Genomic DNA, 13,155 nt, shown 5'->3' with positions numbered 1-13,155 from the left:
TTTCGTCTCATACTTGCTTTTAACTTTCAAACGTAAAGCATTTAAGAAAAATGCAAATCTGCAATATTCCCTACCATTCGTTTTTAGATATGAACAATAGCATTTAAAATTATGTCGTGTAAAAGGCTGTTGATGCAAGCCTTTTATAACAAAAAAACAAACACGATATACAGCAACTTAAGACAACCACTAAATTACAGGCTCCACACTTGTGACAGGCACATATAGAGTGTGGCAGCATTAAACATATTTGCGGGTTCCAAACCCTCCCCAAACCTGGGACAGTGGTGTAACAGCACATTATAAGAACAAACTATCAAAATCAGTTGAAAAGGTCTTTACTCATCAGATTGCTACAAAGGCCCAAAACAAAACAACTAACAAATACACTAAAGATACAAAGTACAAGTCTGAGTTTACTCGTAGCTACTAAAAGCTAGATTAAAGGCAATAGATATTAATATAAAAGTCGTGTATTTAAGACTAAAATATCCATCAGCACGCATCCAACATCCAATGAATTTAGTGTAAAGACGTCATTAACAGTCAAAGTAAATGCAATATATGTCAACATATTTATGATTTGGGGAAGTGTACAAAGGGCAGGATTATACTTAAGCGAAAGATAAGAATGTCGATAATATGGTCATTTTAAAGTCTTATTATTTACAGTTTCTTAATTTTACTTTGCATCATTTTTAGCTAAGAAATATGGAACATATTCTTTCCGTTAACTTGGCGATATTGGTTTTTCAGTATCCCCATAATTCTTCCTAAATGCTCCAAACTAATGGAAAATCCACTTTTGATTTCTTGGAAGTCTTAAATTATACTTCTATGTATTAAACGTATCCTTTAATTATTTACAAAAGGTTTTAAGAAACCTTGAACACGAGTAACTTGATACTAGGCTTGGTTTTTTCACTTAAAGTTCCTCTTTTAAATCGACAAAGTCTTATCAAGGTTATAAAAAATATTATTTATAAAGATAGATCTTTTAATCAAGGGTTGCAATGAAATTTGTTCGTGCATCTTATTTCAGATTTATTTACCCTTTCAATATATTCTTCGATTTACGGTTTCTAATCAGTGCCTGGTATTCTTTATATATTTAATGTTATGTTGGGCTGGATTTCTTGTCTTGTTTCTTATACAAAAAAAGATATTATAAACCAAACAAAATAGTAAATCAGGACGTTCTAGAGTGCCCTTGCTGCTTTGGGTAATCCTCACACTAATCAAACGTAAACATAATTCAAAGAAATACTCAAAAAATCTACTAAGTAAACGAATAGAACATTTTTTTATAAATCATCTGAATCAAGAAGTGTAACGAAAGTATAAACTAATAAATCAATTGTTCATTAGGATAATTAAACAATGCAATATTCAGTTCAGGACAATATTCAACTATGCTTGTATACCCTCAAAGTCATAAACATTCTACTTTTAGTAACAATAAGAGCACTGTTTACCACAAGCTTTCAATAGTTGATAATAGTATTGACCTCTGAATGCGAGTGTTCGACTTCTATTTCTCAAACGCAAAACTTTTATGACGAATCTTTACAATCAAAAACCTACAATGTAGTACATCGTCAAAAAGTTCTACAATAGTACAAAGTCATCAATGATAGTATAAGTACAAAACGCATTTCATTGATAAAAGTTGTGATTTGTAAAACTGTCATATTTCAAGCCATAATATTGAAATTATATGTACTTTTAAAGGCATCAATGTCACTGTATAAGGAAAACGGAAATGCACTAAAATATATGTACCTAAAACATATTAACTAGATTGACACATGCTTACTGTTCTTTTTGTTAATTCTTGATCTTTTGAAAGGAATAGGAATTTTAATGACCAAATTCGACCCATATTATGAAAAATAAAATATTATTAAAAGCATCATTCTCATTTTACATGGTATATCAAAGTTTTAAATGGTTTTTACAATTATTCTTCCAGTCTGAATTCATAGTAAACTATATTTTTATCTATTTTTCATAACATTTTTCATAAATTTCATAAAATGGTCCCAAATGACTTCCTTTCTTTTCTGATATGATGGAAAATGGAAGTCTTAAATCAAAAATTATCAAACTTGGGATAAAGTGGCACCCTTATGTTGATAAACCCCCTCCTTTGAAAACATAAGTATAAATTTTTAGTAAATTTATGCTCTTCATAAAAGTATAAAAAAAATCGCTTGTCTGTAAATTGCAAACGTATCGATAGAAGTAATGTGTATCAGAAAGCTGCTGTACTTGAAACGAGTAGTTGTACAAAATTTATCGTAACAGATGAAAGAACCGTACAATAAACAGTGCTATGCAAGTCAAATTAACATTTAGTTAATATTTTAGAATTTAAAAAAAATGCTTTTTAAATTGGTTAATTACTTTTTTGGAAAGTCTATATAATGAATGAAAATTCTACTGTCATGCATATTCCTGAATATTAGCAGGCGTGGCACAAGGAGTGCAACCTCTTTACTCAGTTTCTATTTTTCTGTTTTGAGCATACCAGACTTTCTTTTAAAGCTTAAGAGTAAGGAGATGTCACTGCCTTATGTTTTTCTTTTCTAAACAATTCATGCCAACGTTAAAAATTATGAAACAATTCAAAGGAGAAAACTACCAGCCTAGTTAATAACAATACAATTTACGAAAAACAAATATGACAGACATGAACCAACGACAACCACTGAACTACAGGCACATAAATAATGTGGCGGGGTTTAACATGCTTGTGAGCGCTAAACCCTTCCCCTAAAATAAGACAGTGTTGTAACAGCACTACAGAACTGTAAAATCAGTTGCCATTGGCTGAACTCAAAAGATCAGTACGAAACACAAAAACAACATACATAAAAACAGAAGACACAAAGCATCAAAATAAAAGTAATCGCAGTTATACTAAAAGATAGTTTAAAGCCAATTACAACTAATAAGTAAATTATATTCTCCCACTCCGAAGTATCAATATGTACACATCCAATATATTTAGTGTAAAGACGTCGTAAACAGTATGAGAAACAGATGACCTTGTGCAATTCCAAAATATAAGTAAACAGTATCGACAGGATGTAGGATCATGAGTAATCATAACTGTACATAAAATAATACATATATAGCAATATGCATTTAGTTATCTTTTAATTTTTGAAAAACAAAATCACTGTTAGTTGTGTTCAAATATTGTTTTATTCAGGAACTTATTAGTTTGACATGTAATGTATTATTAACTTTTCGTTTCATGAATCATTTTATACATGACGGAAATAAGAATTCTAGATATTTGCAGTATGAATTGGTTTCGCATTATGTAATTTGATTGACGTTATACATGTACAATATGAAAACTCCAGACACCAGGTATGCTACTGTTTGACTCTTAAACTGCTATATATGTGATTGTGTCGTCATTAGTTTTTATACACGTGCATAATTATCCCTTCACGTAAGTTTTTTATGATTGTATTTGAATTTAAGTCTCAAAAAAATTACCAAGACTAAAAATAAAATGCAGAGAAACAGAAAAAAATGTTGTTAAAACATGTGTCCAATTCCTTTTGCTTCTTTTCCAAATAAAATTTGTTAAAACTGAAACAGAAAAAAATGTTGTAAACCTCCGAAATAGACCTCCAACATCTGGCAAAGGAGACTACGTATCAGCTACCAGGATACACGGGTGTTTGGGAGGTAACAATTTCTGATAGCTTGATATAACCAGAATAAAACATAGCAATCAAAATTTCATTTTATTTCGTCAAGTCTTTCAGGAAAATAAAACATATCCCTTAAAACTTATAAAATAAATATTGAACTCTTGTATCTTAGTCACGAAATATTACGCGATAAAGTGAGATAAGCTAAATAAAATATATTTCAAGTGAAGTGAAAACAAATATTCAGAAACATGACTGACGGACGAACATACAAGAAGGATATAGAGTAACAAATCAAAGAAAATATACTGGAAATGACCTTAAACCGAAGAAATAGAGAATACTGGACCACACTTGGTGCTATCTATTTTTCCCCAATTTGCTTCAAAGATATCGCATGTACAGGTAATAAATGATTGAGTCTTCATGTGGCCATGATCATACGTGACAGTCTTATCTGTAGAAAGTTAATTGTTCATCGGTGTTCGTGCAGTCATTAATTAATCTTAGCAGACAAATGAAAGACGAGGTTATCATAATGTATACTAATTCAGTTATATTGGACAGAAGAAAATCTTTGACTGTGTTGCTCTTATGTTACAAAGGGAATATAATAATTTCAATGTCTAATGGCATGTTAGTATGGTTACAATAATTATCCGCTCCATTCCGTTGTAATTTAATACAAAACCTTAAGGAGAAATTCTTTTCAATTGTTTATACGACAGTACCCCAACGATACATTTCAGGCCTTTATTTCATAAAAGTAAAATGAAAGTTTTTGATACTGAACTTCAATCATGTCCGATGCCATACTTTAATCTAAGTGTAGTTTGATTGTGTTACGAAATATTTAATTTATTACGCTTTCAACTTTTAAATTCTTGTCTAAAATAAATTGGTCCCGGGATAATCTTATAAAGATTATTCCCAAAAACAAAATTCGGATCCAGTCTTCAACAAATTAGACATGTGTTTATATAACATAATTCAACTCTAAATCATGAAATTTTTTTTTAAAGTTATGAATACATTTAACGGTATTTCGAAGATCTGCCACCAACTTCAAGTTTTTCAAAATAATAATAAGAATACATCAAGATAAGACAAAAGACAACGACTGACAAGGACTAGGAACAGCGACATTGATGGCGGTGGTTATGTTATTCTTTTTGATCTTAACTCCGTCCGTTCAATATCACTCAGTGCAATAGTTTTGAAAGGTGTAGTAATTTAACTTAATGCGTGTAATGCAAGGTTTAATTTTGATGGTTTGTGTATATATGTTAACTGTATAATAATCACATTACATGTATGTTTCATAGAGTCCGTTATTTTGATTAGCTGACAACAATCGCCAGGCACTCCAATATCATATTTTATTTCCGTATATTAAACACAACAGCTATGACTGCACGTGCTATCCGTGACAATGTTAAAATAATGCATTGAAAGAAAGAAAACCGAAAAGCTTGATATAACTCTTAATTTCATGGTTGTACTTTAAAAATGTAATTATAAGAATTGAATGCTTCTTTTTATTTTTTTTTAAACTCGATATCATTCACGGCATAAAAGAAAGATCCGTTGTATATGGTAAATACGAACTACATTTAAGAATTGAATGCTTCTTTTTATATTTTTATTGGGGTATAAAGGCGTTGACCGAAGCACATTTTGTATTCCACTCTTTATATTGATATTTGGAAAATTTCGAATCCCAAGTCATTCTCATTGCAACTGACATTTATGCACCAATACCGAAATATGTTTGAAACATACTACTGTTTGCCATTTTTCATTCAGTTATATCATTGTTAATCCGTTGTTGTCTGTTTTTATCTAATAAGACATTCATAGTGTATACTGTAAGACTTATTCTAGCAGCTGATGTTGCACCATTGCTATCATGTTATCATAGCTACATTACAAGTAAATGAGTAAATCGCAAATTACAGAAGTGTCTTGTAAACCTGATACGTTTAAATGTTTTAATATACTTGTTTAAAGGTTAGTAGTATACTTCGAAAACAAGGATCATTCCATTGACTGAAATTCATATTATCTAAAGGACAAAACACTGAATATAACTAAAAAAAAAACACTTACTTGGTTCCCGTCTTGGGACAAGCAAAGGAACATATTGAGGTTTTAATTCAAGACAACCCCCTCCCCCCAAAAAAAAGATGAATAAATTTATAAACCCTGTTTTCATGTTGACAAATGAAAAGTCTTGATGTTGCCTCTCATAATAAAGTTGCGATTGCGGTTTCTTACAAATGAACTAATAGAAGTCTAGTAAGTAAAATCAAAATTGAGAACGGAAACGAAGAATGTGTCAAAGAATCAATAACCCGACCAAAGAACAGAAAACAGACATATATATTTCTCCAAACCTACATAGTATAGTGGATATTCGACATTCTTCAACTGAGGTTTGATCTGTTAGACTGTTCTTAATATTGACAAAAATTTGATCAAATTATGATTACCTCATCAATTGCAAATCTTTGATGCTCCCTGTTTAATGTATTAATTAGTTTTCAAGACGGGAGGCGATTTAAAGCTTGATACATTGTACCAAGAATTGTCCAATGTTGACGAGAGTAAGTAGACCTCTAGATGTCTTTGGATTTTTGAGTTTTTAAAGGTGCTTACTCAATATAAACAAGAGGCAGAATATACCGAGGGGACAAGTCGAAAAAAAACTGATAACGCCATAGAAAAAAAATGGAAAACGACGAAAAGACGAACAAGTCCACAAAACACTACAAACAAAACTAAGGACTGAGCAACAAATGACATGTTCATTTTTTTTTTTACATTATCATAATATTTTGAAAATCGTTTCTTGGAACACCAAGGAGTTCAAACACAATGAGTTCTTTAATAGACTCGGGTATAATGTAGATAATCCATATAAAGAAAATACATCGACATTATCTATCAATCCCAAAAGGAAAAATAGTGCAGTTATACGATTTTTCTAAAAATGTCCTTAGGATGTAGATATATCGCGGGCTGCTAGATAAAGTACTCATTTTGTTACTTAGAAAGCTATTTCTGAATTAAAGTGGTGGTTTACATTAATTTCTAATATCAGATTTAAAACGTGCATATGGAATACTAGCACAGAATGAGAATATGTTGAGCGAATTCAGTGTAACTCTTTGATATCAAGGAAATATTTTCTGTAAAAAAGGACCAAACGATTCCCTAAAATTGAATTAATGCAATATCGCTTCAAAATCGTAACGTTAAATATATTATACATTTGAAATCTAGTTAAAATAATTAAGCCATTTAATGTTTGATGTTTCTTGCTCGTTTTTTTTTTTTTGTACTTAATGTTAAGGAGAGGATGTTCTGTCAATAAATTTACAAAAAAAGTTTCATAACATACGTGTATTTACAAAAAATAGAGAAAATTTCAATGTCATTATTGACATTATATTCATTATACTAATTTATAGCATTAAAATATATAAAGATACTGTATAATTGAGAAGCCTTATCAATATATATTGACAGTCAACAATACTTTGTATTTGCATTAGAATGCAGGCGGCTACAACTAAAAATACTTTTTTCTTCATTTAAATTGTTGACTCACTTGTTTTCTCCTTCTTTTTAAAGTGTACCAAGTTCTTTCAAAAATGAAATTTTATTTTTATTACTAATTTAGAATGCATAATGTAAATAAGAACCTAAACCTCCTTCACGTGATATAATAAAATCGGATTTGACTCCATTGTGACAATTTTTGTTTATTGCAATCACATGTTTACAACTTAGAAATGAAGCGATGAATAGCAGCTACTGAATTATTGTCTAAATAATAATATTTGTTATTTTTTACCTTCGAGTAACAGAAGTTATGGGAATAATTAAATAAAAAGATAATGAGAGACAACGTTATAATCATGATTTAACAAGAACATGTGAAAAAACTAATACATAAAAATGAAATGTAAACATATTATTTTTTTTCAACATCAAGAAATGAAATAAATAGATGTATACTCGTATAAAAAGACACCCGATGTACGAAACATACGCACCACGTTGTGCACGGAGCGTTTTGTTGGTTTTTGATTTTATGTTCCTGTTCCATGACAAATATGTTGTGTCCCCGCAGATAAATCCCCAAACAAAATCGTTTTTGTGTGTAAATATCATTACATAAACTGCTTGATAAGTGAATTAGGTATTGACTATTCTCTTGGAAACTCAACATATAAATTTTGACTTGGATGGAGAGTTGTTTCATTGGCACTCATACCACATCTTCTTATATCTATATACCCTCACGACACTTACCAAAGAGGAAATCCTGGATAATCATAAGTCTGTTCTATGTTCCTTTGGAATATCAACAAAAGATGAAGAACTGGATCTTCCATCACTGTATTGGATATCTAAACTACATAAGTGTCCTTACAAACAACGGTATATTGCTGGGTCTTCTAAGTGCTCCACGAAACCTCTTTCTAAATTATTAACATCTATTTTATCAGCAATCAAAGCCGGGCTTCAAAGTTATTGTGAAACTGCCTATTCTAGAGGTGGCGTGAATCAGATGTGGATACTTAAAAATTCCAAAGATCTTTTAGAGTACATACAATCTAAGACTCTTTCATCTTGCAATAGTATTAAAACATTTGACTTTTCTAAACTTTACAAAAGTATTCCCCATTCCAAACTAAAAGACGAATTGAAAGAGTTGGTATTGCTTTGTTTCATAAAAAAGAATGGCCAACGTAGATACAAGTATCTTGTCTTAGGGAGGGATAAATCCTACTTTGTAAAGATTCACTCTGATTCAAACAAAAACTTCTCTGAAACTGACATTATCAAGATGCTTGATGTCTTGATTGACAACCTATTTGTTACGTTTGGAGGACGTATTTTTTAACAGACTGTCGGCATTCCAATGGGAACAAATTGTGCCCCTCTTATTGCCGACTTGTACCTTTATTATTATGAGGCTGACTTCATACAGGAACTTCTTAGGAAGAAAGATAAGAAGTTAGCAATATCCTTTACGTTCCGCTATATAGATGATGTTCTCTCATTTAATAATTCAAAATTTGGTGACTATGTTGAACGCATCTATCCCATCGAACTAGATATAAAAGATACAACAGATACAGTTAGGTCTGCCTCATATCTTGACTTACATCTAAAAATTGACAATGAGGGTCGGTTGAAAACAAAACTTTACGACAAAAGAGATGATTTCAGCCTCCCGATTGTGAACTTTCCATTTCTATGTAGCAACATTCCAGCAGCGCCTGTTGACGGAGTATATATCTCCCAATTGATACGATATTCCCGGGCTTGTATTTCCTATCATGGTTTCCTTGATAGAGGGTTGCTGCTCACAAGGAAGCTATTAAACCAAGAGTTCCAAATGATGAAGTTGAAATCATCCCTTCGTAAATTTTACTTACGCCATCACGAGTTGGTTGACCGTTATGGAATAACCGTTTCACAGATGATATCGGATATGTTCCTTATGTCGTAACTACAATCCCCTTCCCTTTTCACGAATGTGACCTACCAAATTAGACTATTTACCGGGTTTGTAATAACATGAGCAACACGACGGGTGCCACATGTGCAGCAGGATCTGCTTACCCTTCCGGAGTACCTGAGATCACCCCCAGTTGTTGGTGGGGTTCGTGTTGCTTAGTCTATAGTTTTCTATGTTGTGTCTTGTGTACTATTATTTGTCTGTTTGTCTTTTTCTTTGTTAACCATGGCGTTGTCACTTTATTGTCGATCTATGAATTTGACTGTCCCTCTGGAATCTTTTGCCCCTCTTCCATTATGTTGATATGAAGCTAGTAAAAGAAATAGACATATATAGTTTTCTGTTCTCGAAAATACGGTAGAACGTTCAAAGAAGCCTTGAATTGTTTTAAAAAAATGAAAACAACACGTTATAAATTTCATGCGTTCGAAGCGCTTTTCTGGATTAACCTTCATCAGGAACGCCGAATATTTGAAATCCAAGGATGTATAAGAACCGAAAACGTTGAAGAGCTATAAACCAAAAAGGACCTAAAAAAATAGCCAAATCCATCTAAGGCCAACTTTGCCTGAGGGAGTTGAAACCTTACTTTCTGTACAATTTCAAAATTTATAAGCGGGCAATTTTAGATAATTTGTTATAAATCATGTCAGGACCGAAGTACTGACTACTGAGCAGATGATACCCTCGAGGGACTGATAGTCCACCAGCAAAGGTATCGACTCAGTACTGTAAAAAAATTAAAACAACACGTTATAAATTTCATGCGTCCGAAGCGCTTTTCTGGATCTACCTTCATCAGGAACGCTCAAAGCCGAATATTTTAAAGCCAAGGATGTATAAGAACCAAAAACGTTGAAGAGCTATAAACCAAAAAGGACCTAAAAAAATAGCCAAATCCATCTAAGGCCAACTTTGCCTGAGGGAGTTGAAACCTTAGTTTCTGTATAATTTCAAAATTTATAAATGGGCAATATTAGATAATTTGTTATAAATCATGTCAGTAACAAAGTACTGACTACTGAGCTGATGATACCCTCGGGGACTGATAGTTTTAGTTATTCACATCTCAATAAGGTCAGTATAATCTGACCGTGTAAAACACACCGTGTAAATGCTAACAATTTTGAATTCCTATAAAGTTATCAAAAACAACTCAAAATACATATATCTTATTGGGGGCAATGTAAAATTTTTTACATTTTCTGCGTAGAAAAAAAACCAACGTGCTCGCCATAAAAATATGCTTATTTACAAAAAAAAATATTTTGGCTGTAATTTCATTCCAATATTCACTTTTCTAGGTATAAAGATGTTTATGTATATGTTTTACGTTTATGTCAATATTTGTTCAAGTTTTAAAGCACTTCTGGCACCTGTTACTTGCAGTACCAAGGTTATCCGTCTCAAATAATTTCAATACTTAAAATTTACACCATTATTGATCAATATTTACATTTCATTATCAGAGCACCATAAAAGTCTTCAGTTGTCGAAAATTGATAAACTTCTACTTTTTCTCTATTCATATACTGTTATTTTCTTATTAATATTGGTTACGACTTGTCCTTTAAAATAAACGTTCAAATAAACATGTTTACGAATGACATTGAATAACGCTGATACGAAAACTATGGAAGGAAAAAACCTTTTCTTTTTTATGGTATTTAAGTACATTTACTGTAAGAAATTGGACATGAAAAAACGTGAAAATATGACGTTCTATTGACATATATTATCTGATTTACTTAAACATTTTCTTTTTCTTTTAAATTTATACTGGTTTGGATATTGTTTTATGTCCTTTTTGGTTGTATAGCTCTTCAACTGTTTCGGTTGTTATACATCCTTGGTGTTCACATATTAGGCTTTGAGAGTTCTTGGTGAGGGTAAATCCAGGAAAAGAGCTTCAGACGCATGCAATTTATAAAAAGTGTTGTTTTCATTTTCTATAGAATTATAATAATGTCACAAATGTGTTGTGATCACACATTATTCGGAATTTCCAATGTTTAACTGGAATTGGAGAACTCCCTTGTACAAGAAACTAATATTGTATATTTTAGATTTTAGTATTCTATTTTTTTTTTATTGGTTTTCATTTGTGTTTTCGATGATGTTGTGTGCTAAATACCGTTTAAAAACCACCGGTTTGTAAAAGATGATTCATTGGTGATCAAGAACTTTTGCTTTGTAGACATTACTAATTTTGTGTGTTTTTAAAGATACATTGATCAACGTTTCATGTTAATTGTAGACTCTCATAAGACAGATGAACCCAAGCCTAAGATATTTTAAGAATGTCATCATTTAACTTACATGAAATATCAGATTCTTGAACTTACCCCACGTTATATGTTTCTATTATACAACTCTTTGTTCAAAGTAAATGTGATACTCTTTAAACTTATTAAACATTACTCATAGTGGTGGTCCTTTCTATTTCTCCACTATTCACTACCAACAAATTCATCAATGTATATTGCTGATATAGTTTTGAAATAGCAGATATAACTAAAAATATTGTGCATCAGGACAAAGACATATAACTTAAAGGACAATATAAGGGCTTTGGAGCTTAATATTGTTTTATTGTATGTTCTTCTATGTTATTCCACTGATAAATATTCTAGTTCAGTTGATCCTGTTACATGTTCCTGTGTTTCCCTAATTTGTAAACCTCGACAATGGTCGTGTTTGACTTTATCTTATGATATGTGAGGGGTACGTCAATATAATAATTTCATACTAAAACAGACAATTACAAGTTTTCATAAAGACAATTATAGGAATACGTAACAGGGAAATTCGGAAACAACTAGACTGTATAGGTTTTTTCTACCATAATTATTCTTGAAAACGGACAACTATGAGGGGTAAGTCAATATTACTTCAACCAAACAATACAAAAAAGACATTGTTTTTTTTCTTCTTTTTTTTATCGTAGGTGAGTTTGGTGGTGATAGCAGAATGTTGATGGTTTCAGATTTCCTATTGTCAACTCTCCTCCTTTTCAGTAGCAAAATATTCTCTTTCTAACTGAATGGTGTTTACATAGTGGCCAGTGCTAAATGTCGTTAAATGATAAATGTTGTCCCCTCTGTGCATTATCAGTTTGTAAATTTAATGAATGTATTATACTATAACAAAGGCTGTAACTCCCTTAAAGGGGCATTAACTGTCAAATTCATGTTCACCGATTTGCCTCAAATTCTCATATTTGATTTATAACATACGAAAACGTATATTCAAGTTACAAAAAGTCTAAAATAAACAATAACAATGCATGAACTCGATTATATATATTAGCATTTCGTGTGTATCTTAGTCTAGACTCCATCTAATTAACCCTCGAGATGACCTCTGAAGACTGTCGACGGTCATATAACCCGATATAAACATAAATACAAATACAAATAAAAAGCGACTACTGCAATTTGAATTTTTTTAGGTCTGTTTGATTTCATGTTATAGGTTAAACAAATGTGTTAATCATCGTTTTTACATTCATAGGATTATTTTTGTGTGGATCGAATCAGTCAACCAAATGGTTCACCCTTGTTTCACTTTCAATGTTGACATTCTTTTCCTTTTAATAGTTGAACACGTTTAGAACATGCGTAACCTATATATAGCTAATCGAATAAATTGAGGTTCATATGAATACGGATTCACATGAGATCGAATTATTTACTTGCAAGTCAATAATCCAACCAGCGATGTTTTCGAGCTTATTTTGACAAATTTGGGCCAAACTAACTCGTTATAACGAAATGTTATTTCAAAATTCCGCTTTTATAATTACATGAAACAAAATAAATTATATTTAATTTTTTTGTCTAAATCGTAACTAATGCTCCTTTAATCAAAGTTTACCGAAGGCGCTTTCAGCTGTTCTATTCGGCCACCTTTGAGTTTAATGCCATCAAACGGATTTTGCTTTTG

At 31.4% G+C, this 13,155-nt stretch overlaps 1 protein-coding gene across 2 annotated transcripts in view; it reads right to left on the bottom strand.

Annotated features, from left to right (window-relative positions):
- Positions 1-13,155, bottom strand: part of LOC127738323 (cell division control protein 42 homolog) — a 54,891-nt gene that overhangs the window by 29,406 nt on the left and 12,330 nt on the right. The gene's annotated exons all lie outside the window — the stretch shown is intronic.

Source organism: Mytilus californianus, unplaced genomic scaffold, assembly GCF_021869535.1.
Source record: "Mytilus californianus isolate M0D057914Y unplaced genomic scaffold, xbMytCali1.0.p SCAF_4, whole genome shotgun sequence".
Lineage (NCBI taxonomy): Eukaryota > Metazoa > Mollusca > Bivalvia > Mytilida > Mytilidae > Mytilus > Mytilus californianus.
Note: the sequence above shows the minus strand (reverse complement) of the source record. Positions and strands in the feature narration are given on the sequence as shown.